Source organism: Sphaeramia orbicularis, chromosome 22, assembly GCF_902148855.1.
Source record: "Sphaeramia orbicularis chromosome 22, fSphaOr1.1, whole genome shotgun sequence".
In the NCBI taxonomy this organism is placed as follows: Eukaryota; Metazoa; Chordata; class Actinopteri; order Kurtiformes; family Apogonidae; genus Sphaeramia; species Sphaeramia orbicularis.
The window spans coordinates 23257438-23267194 of NC_043978.1; positions in this window are offsets into that span (position 1 = coordinate 23257438).

A 9757-nucleotide genomic window follows, 5' to 3' on the forward strand; every position below is an offset into this window, starting at 1 on the left:
CACGTTTTGTTGATTGTGAGGAAACGTTTCTGTGGTTTCAAAGAGGTGGAAAGAAATACTGAGGCCGGAATTAAAGATTATTTGGAGCATATATTGAATGAAAGGGATTGATGTCACACGTTGTTCGGAAGCGTCGAGTTTCATTGTCTTGTTTTTTGGTGTTGGGAGTGATATATGTGGACAAGAAGGCGGAGCTTGGGAAGAGTCACAGAAGAGGGCATGAGATTTACTATTCATTAAGTAAAACATCCGGAGATGCTGCTCGGACTTGTTATTAATTCTTCCAAAAATCCTACATAGTTCTAAAAGCAACAACCCCCTGAAACACAATGAAATAAGGAAGACATGTAAAGCCACACATGCAAAAGCTGGAATGTTTGTCTATATTAAATCTCTTTAATGCTCAAAAATTTTTTAAAGAAATCACAGAAATGTTGGGTGCAATCGTTGCAACTAATGGGCATAACATCAGTGTAAGTTAATAACCGGAAACATTTTTTGTGCATGTGCAGAGAGACAACTTATATACAGCAAAAGGCGCCATTTCAGTTCTAATGGATGAAACTTTCCGAGCTAATGCATCTGCTAACTTATTCAGTACATTGATTACACACCTATGTTAAACACTAATTAACCCTTTTTTTTAATTGTACCTGCTTTGTTAGGTACCATGAAGTAATGGTACTAATGTAAGGAATGATGTTTAAAGGGATAATGTGGATGTGGACAGGGGTCTGGATCAGCACTTATGTTGGTCTAATGTTCTAAAAGTGATGTTCTAATGTTCTAAAATACGTGTTTTTCTTGTATTTTTATGTTAACTTCTTGGATTTTTTATTCATCTATTTATTTTTTGGCCACCTGCAGGTAAGGAAAGATGTATGGTAACTTCAGTGACCTCGATTTTCTATATGACAATAAAAAAAAATTGAAAATTTCACAAATTTTATATATATAGAAAATACAAAAAAAAGGACATGTATTTTAGAACATTAGAACATCACTTTTGCCACCCATAAGTGGCCAAAAAATTTTTAAAAAAATCCAAGAAGTACACACACACACACACACACACACACACACACACATATATATATATATATATATATATATATATATATATATATATATATATATATATATACACACACAGGGTGGGGAAGCAAAATTTACAATATTTTGAGGCAGGGATTGAAAGACAGTGTATGACCAATTAGTTTATTGAAAGTCATGAGAATTTATTTGCCACAAGAAAATTGACATAATAGAAAATGTTTTTATTCTATGTGTCCTCCTTCTTTCTCATAACTGCCTTCACACGCTTCCTGAAACTTGCGCAAGTGTTCCTCAAATATTCGGGTGACAACTTCTCCCATTCTTCTTTAATAGTATCTTCCAGACTTTCTCGTAATAGTTTTGCTCATAGTCATTCTCTTCTTTCCATTATAAACAGTCTTTATGGACACTCCAACTATTTTGAAATCTCCTTTGGTGTGACGAGTGCATTCAGCAAATCACACACTCTTTGACGTTTGCTTTCCTGATTACTCATATGGGCAAAAGTTTCTGAAAAGGTATGGATAATAGTGTTAGGTATGATTATGACATCAATATATGTTTGGTTTCAAAACAATTGACGTAGTGCCTGCTGAGAAAAAACAACTAAATGTTCATTGTAAATTTTGGTTCCCCACCCTATATATATATATATATATATATATATATATATATATATATATATATATATATATATATATATATATATATACTGTATATGTATTCATCTTGGATTTATTTATTTATTTATTTTGCCACTTATGGGTAAGGACCCAAATATGGTAACTTCATTAACCTTGATTTTCTACATAAGAAGAAAAAAAAATTAGAAAATTTTCACAAAAATAATAAAGTCTTGTTATGTCCTCCAAAAATACACTAAGGTTGAAATTTGGAATCATTGTAATATCTCTGAGTTAACTATAAAGGGTTCATTTCAATTGTACACTGTAAGCCCGGAATTTGTATTTACTAAAATGCTTTAATTACAATGCACTTAAATGATTTAAGTTTTATGATGTTACTATAAAATGTTAAGTATATTCTACTAATTTGTGGACATAGTTGAAAGTACGAAAAAGTTTAATTTGAATGGAATTAAATCACTAAGTTTTAGTCATGACCACAGCTTTTTATCTTTGCATTGCATTGTGGGCATTGGGCATGTTGTTGAAAATGTGTTATTTTTCTGTGCAGGGGTTCAGCGGGTTTGTGGTGTTCATGTTAATTTGGATTTAATGTGTGTATGACAGTGTTTATTGGCCTTTTTGTGTTTGTTTTTGTATTTTTGTAGAGCTGCACCATGAGTCAGAGCCACAGGAAGAACAATGGCTTTACTGTTCATCTAAAACTGTTATTGTACAATGGTAATCTTAATATATTGTCATATTAAAAGTTCTTCCTCTATGGGCAAATGTTATTAAGCCACCTTCCATTCATGCTACAATATATTATGTTGAATAATTTCATAACCATCTGGGTCAGGAATAGGATTTTGTATTTGATTAACTCAAAAAAAAAAGTTATTTAATCAATAATAAATTAATCTTGCTGCAATTGAAAAAAATTGGTCAGTGTAACCTAAAATGCTGAGTTGAATGGTTGGATAGTGGGGTTGATTTTACAACAGATTTAAAGTACAAATACCTTGTCTTTTAGTGTTTTGTACTTAATAGTTTAAGTTCAATACTTTTAGCATTAAAGTTGAACCTACTTAAACCAAATGATTAGTCGATCATTACTCAAATCATTTAAGTGCAATCACTTGCCTCAAATTTTTTAAGTAAACTCTACTTATCTGAGCTTACAGTGTATGATAAATATTGAAACATACAGTTGTGCCTGATCACTGTAACTTTGTATAAACACACTATTTAGCACTAGCTAGTCTAATTAGCAGGCTACCTGACAGAACATATACACTAACAGGCCACATTCTGAATTAATGCCAACATTAGTGCAGGTGCTGGGACTTGTACTATGGCTTCATTTCTCAGCTCCACTTGGTCGCTGTTTGGTTTGGATTTACTGTACACTAGTGCAGTAGTTCACTGACCACTTCAGCAAGTCAAACATTTGGAGATATGAGTGTGTATATACTGTGTACTGCAAAAGAAGATTGATGTGAACACCTTTGAGCGCTGCTGGGTGTGTTTACCAGTGGATTTCCACTGTACCAAGGGCTAATTCTGCGGGCCTCTACACACTCACAAGTATCAATCTTCTCTGACCTGGCCTAGAGCTGTGTCCTCCCAGAGGAACAAACACTCTCCTTCTTCCCTCCTCTTTTTCCATCTCATTCCCTCTCCTTCCCCCTATCCTTTTCTCTTACAGCCTCTCTTCATTTTCTCCTCTGTGTTTTCTCATTTCCTCTTCCTCACTCTCCTTCTCATCCTCTCCTCTTTCCTTCCATCTCTCTTTCTCTATCTGACCTCATCCCTCCACTAAATCTCCTCGCTGTCAAGTGAAGCACCAGGAACGCGGAAGTTGTGAACTTGTGAGGAGAGAGATCAATAAAGCAAGGACAGCCTGAACGATCTACCCAGAGACAATGCGTTTTGTGCCGAGGATGGGCACCGCAGGCTATAAATCCTGCCATCCCGGCCGTCTGCTGGGCAAAGAGCATTAGTTGCGATCATCATGGTTCTCATCATCTGGAGGGTGCACAGGAGTCACTGTAAACAGTTACGTCAGCCGTCCCATCACTGCCAGCGCAACAGATAAATCCATATTAGCAGGAGTGATGAAAGAGACTTTGATGCATGTTCATAACTGAGTCACTTCAATAAAATATGAGTGGGCTGTGTCATATATGTCATGACAACAAACTGTAGATGGGCTTCGGTACGATGGAGGCATAGACGGTGGTCGGGATGAGCCGTTGATGATAAGTGTGATTGGCAACTGAGCAGAATCATAATCTGCAACCTCGGAGAACTTGAACGCATCTTTGACCTTTTATATGACTCTCAGTAATGATCCATGTTATTGTAGATGCATACTGATCTACTGACAGATGACAGATATGGAAATCAAAACACACACACACACACACACACACACACACTGACACACAGCGTTTTAAGTGCCAGTTAAAAAAAAAAAAAAAAAAAAAATCCAATGACACTAACCAAGTAACTTTTTTTTAGGAATTTGTGTCTATTTAGGTGTGAGTGTGTGGGTTAAGAGAAGCCACACAAAAATATTTTATTTATATTCCATACATAAATAGTAGGCTGTTTGGTCCCATCCCAGCAGTCTTCATATTTCCTGGTGACATTATCAGCTGTCTCCATCGTGTGCAGAGCGGGAAATAAATTGCATTTTTGCCGGTGGTTCTGTGGCTGCAGACGGCAGGAGGAGCATTATAATATAAAACATGAATAAACAAAATCACTCATGAGCAAATGTGCAGGAGCATGGGGAGGTAATCTCCTTTAGGCATGGTCCTTGAAATTAACTCAAAGAATCTGCACATGAAACGTGTTAAGAAGATTAATCAAATATTTCTCCTCCCCTCCGCCCCCTCCCCAACTCCTGCTCCCATTCAAAGTTTTTTTTTCTTCTTCTTTTTTTTATTCAAACATTATGGTAATTACTTATTATTGTGCTTACTTGAGGAAGATTGCTTGGCCACAGGTGAATCGGCATGAGGCAAAGGATAACGCTATATGTGTGAAATTGTCATATCATCTATTTTCTAATGTGGCTTAGGCTGGGCATGAGTGTGCCAAATGTGGGAGATGTGCATGGAAGAGAAAGCGCTATATAGCGTGCACAGGGGCAGTGGGCTTGAATAAGCCAGAGAGCAAGTGAACTAGGCAGATAATACTTCTAAACTTTGAAAACTGTAATTGGAAAACTTGAAAACCAGACAAAGGAGAGAGCAAGCAGTAGGTCAGAGAATATTGGTTGACTTTCACCCACAGACATTCAAAACAAAGTATCAGAAGGAGCCGGCTGATGTGAAACACTGGGAAAGACCTTGATTTCACAAACAACAGCTTCATTTACTCTATTCTTTTGAGCCAAGTGAGAATTAAGCAACATGCTGTTAAGAAATATCCAGAAAACTGTGTGTTTAACCCTGTAAAGCCTGAACCATTAAAGCACGGGTGTCAAACATGCAGCCCAGGGGCCAAATCTGGCCCGCCTAAGGTTCCATTCTGGCCCGTGGGATGAAAGAGCAAAAATGAACCTAAACAGTCAAAGTTGTCCAAATCATTTTGGTTCAGGTTTCACATACAGACCAATGTGATCTCCTGTAAAAATAACAACATAATAATCCATAAATAATGACAACTATACTTTCTGTTTGTGAAAAATTATGTGGAAAAAATTTAAGTGAAAAAAATAAGATTACACTATGAAAATATTGACATTTACAAAACTATTCTTTCAAAATAAAATGCAAATAAATACATAAATTAAAAAAACAAAGATGAACAACCCAAAATGTGCAATTTTAACAATATTCTACCTGTTACTAAATGTTTTGTGCTTTTATGGATCCACTGTGATCTGTAGTTGTGTTAATAATAAGAGATCTATTATTGTAGAAATTGTTCAAATTTTAGTTCCAAACTCCAAAATTTTAACAATATTCTGCCTGTTACCAAATGTTTATGTAACATTATGTGTAATGTACACGTATAAATAATAAGTTGAGGCATAATATTGTTCAAATTGCACAAATTTTTCAAATGAAATTTCAGTTTTTTCAGGTTATTCACATCTTTTTTGTAAAATGCATATATTTTCATAATTGGTGTTTTTTTGTACTACAACAAAATGAAAAACTTTGATTTGTCATTATTTATACGTTATTGAATCATTATTTTACTGGTCTGGCCCGCTTGAGATCAAATCAGGCTGAAAATGGCCCCTGAACCAAAATGAGTTTGACACCCCTGCATTAAAGCATTGACAGAAAATTCCAGTTCTTTGAAACTGAGGCCTTTATTGGTCCTTCTGAACAACCCCAAATTATATATATATATTTTTTCAAATATCAATTTCGATATGTGAGTTTCAATTGTGTATCATATTTGATACATCAGGTCTCAATGCTCAAATATGATTATTTTTGAACAAATGAAATCATAATATAACACAAACATGTCTAACAAATTGGTAATTCCTTTTCAAAATTGGCAAAGTTCTGCCTCCTTCCTCATTAATGACAGTCTTGTAGTGTCACTGGAAAGGTTATCTGTGTATTGCATGTATCTAATTGTATACATCAGGTTTTTCAAGAAAAAAAAAATATCACACTGATCATGTAGAGCAGGGGTGTCCAATCCTGGTCCTCAAGGGCCAATATCCTGCATGTTTTAGATGTATCTCTCTTCCAACACACCTGATTCAAATGATATGCCTATCATAGAGCTCTGCAGAAGCCTGATAATGATGCAATGGCTTCCAGGTGTGCTGGAAGAGGGAAATATCTAAAACATGCAGGATACCAGCCCTCGAGTACCAGGATTGGACACCCCTGATATAGAGGGCTTCAAAACTCAAGTGTCAAATATGATACATTTGGCCTTATAGGGTTAATCACAAAAAAATGGTCTCGTATTTACCCATAAAGACCCAAACAGCCACTGGCGACCAAAACCATCTGCTGAGCTACAATATTTAATACCTGTTGATCCACTAATTATATCAATCCATGTAAATAATTGGTGTAAAATACAGTTTTTCATCTTTTCATGGTCATCAAATATGACCCATTTGGACGTTCAGAGGCTCCGTAGTGAACGTGGAAACACTGTCATCTTCTACAACATTGATTCACTAGTAAAACCCATAGAGTTGGATCAATGACAGTGGATGAAGACGCTTGGTTTATGTTCAATTAATGATATATTTTACAGAAAAAGTAACTTTTTCTTCAGTTTTATCAAATAACCTTGAAATTTACTCTGAGCTTTTACAAACATCTACATGATCAGTGAAATAAATATAGGAAAATACATGACTTAGACTGAAAAAATGCTAAATAAGGAGTATGATTTTACAATAAATGGCGATAAATCACTTAAAAAAGGTTAAATAGAGAGAAAAATTCATTAGGGAACTGCCACAAAAGTAACGCTCGGTCTTTATGGGTTAGGCGCTGAATCCACCACATTGTATATCCCATAATGCATCTGTATCCCAGTAGTGAAATTTACTAGATAAACATCATCCCCTTTATCTTGCACTTCCTCGCGATCATACATCATACAGGATACGATGCGTGCTCTGTTCGGGTGCTACAGTTAAAGAATACAGGATCAGATGCCACTCATACGTCCTTCATCTAAAATGGCTGTCAGACATAAGCGCAGGTAAATCACTCATCTGTCCATGTAATCATGCAAATTTGTATTATCCCTCATGTCCCCAACACCTCTTGTCACTTATTTATGCATGTTTTCTTCGTACCTCATCGCCCACATCATGTTGGACAAAACATACAATATGTGTGTTTTTGCTACCTAAGGAATGTTCATCTGGAAGATCTGAAAACAGGATTATTTGCCATGAAACGTGTACAAACATTCATGATCCATGATCATCCATCTATCAGTTTAGTTTCTGGTGTGCAATGAGCATTCCCATCTCAGGAGACTCTTACTGGAACATGGGTTTCTACTTTAAACTGAGGAAAAGAACAGCAACAGGTTTTTAATATTAATGAAAACGGAAACAAAAAGACATGAAAAACTATGTTATTAAGTAAAATACAAGTCAAAATCGAAGTTAAAAAAAGGAAAACTAAATAAAACTACAATGCAACACTGCAATGACAAATGAATTACCAAGCCAAAATGTAATTACAGATAAAATCAGCTTAGTTTTTTCATTTTCAATATTAATGATTCATGGAGAACAGAATATTATGTCTTTGCACAAAATGAGACTTTTAATCAACATTTGCTTTACAAGTCCTATTTGATGTCATTGTCGGTTTTTTTTTACTCCTTTAAATCAAGTCTGTGCAACAAAAATTAACACTTAAGCATAATAAAAACAAAAAAAATTATGTATGAAAATGAGAGTAATACAGAAGCTATGACTATCTATGTCATACAGTCAAGGAAAAAAATATTAGACCACCTCTTATTTTCTTCAATTTCTTGTTCATTTTAATGCCTGGTACAATTAAAGGTACATTTGTTTGGACAAATATAATGATAACAACAAAAATAGCTCATAAGAGTTTAATTTCAGAGCTGATATCTATCCATTTTCCATGTTTTCTTGATAATAACCAGAATCACTTCAGTTCTTAAATCAATATCTATGGCATTGTACTGACAAAAATAGTGCTTTAGGCATTCCATGTTTTCTTTTCTGTCTGTTTTAGTCACATGATACATAACCATTGTTTTTGATGACTTTTGATGGTCTAATAATTTTTTCCGCAACTGTATGTCACATTAGGTTGTGTTGCATGATGCATTTTAGCTTTTATTTAGTTTTCATTGGCAAAATTTTTTTTTTTTTTCACTGCTAGGTTCAGTCTTCATTTTAGTCAGATATAGAAAAGCCTCAAAACAACTGCATGGATTAGCATGAAATTTGCTGGGAGAGTACATTAAAACAGGGAGAAGACCCACAAAATACTGACAAAAAGGAGGGGAAGAAATAGCATGTGTGCTTTAATAATAATATGGAAAAAAAGAGAAGACGAAGTCTGTGTTCTCCTAAAATGTTCTGTTATGTTGTTATGGTTTTCATGGAGGAGAAAACTGCATCCTAGTGTCGTTTCAGTGTTGCAGAATTACTGAACAAATAGAAACCTTCTAAACAAAGCAAGTATAGAAACTTTCTTAACAAGATCCGGCTAGTTTGTGTATACACATTTCCTCAACATTATTCTATAATGGCTTACGTGATAAATCTTATGTTTATGTTTGTTTATTTATTTGCACAAATAAAACAGCAATAGAAAAAAAACAACAACATTCAAACAAGTAACAAAATTGTGCAGGAGAGGTTAAAAGCAAAATTAGGCTTATATAAATACCTCCCCAAAATGAAAAATACACAACAAAAAAATGATAGATAGATAGATAGATAGATAGATAGATAGATAGATAGATAGATAGATAGATAGATAGATAGATAGATAGATAGATAGATAGATAGATAGATAGATAGATAAAAATACAATATAACTGAATTAATAAAGTAAAATAAAAAAGAATAAAAATGTAAATCACATTACAAATCATCAAATACAACTTAAATGATACATAGCCTTACATTTTTTCATGGATTAAAATCCTTTTCAGATGCTTTTTAAACAATGATAAAGTCACTGATGCTGTAAAAAAAAAAAAAAAAAAAAAAAAAGAAAGAAAGAAGAAGAAAGCCTCCTCAAAGTTTTTTTTTTCCTGCGACTGTATAAAAATAACCAATATTAAAATCAAAGACTGAAGTAAGTAAATAAATGAATAAAAAGTAGTTTAAATTTCTAAATTATAATAATTCTGCAACAGGTAGATGTATTTTTAGGTAATATTTGCATATTCTGCACAGAATGAACACCAAATCCTATTCATCAGTGTATTTTCTAAGTTAAATGCAGTTATACTATTCCAAAACTACTATTAAATATGAAAAAACGAACCTTTTTCCTGAATAAAATGTATATTTAACTGTACAATTGTCAATCTCTGTCACAAACACAAGTATTGTAGCCCAACTG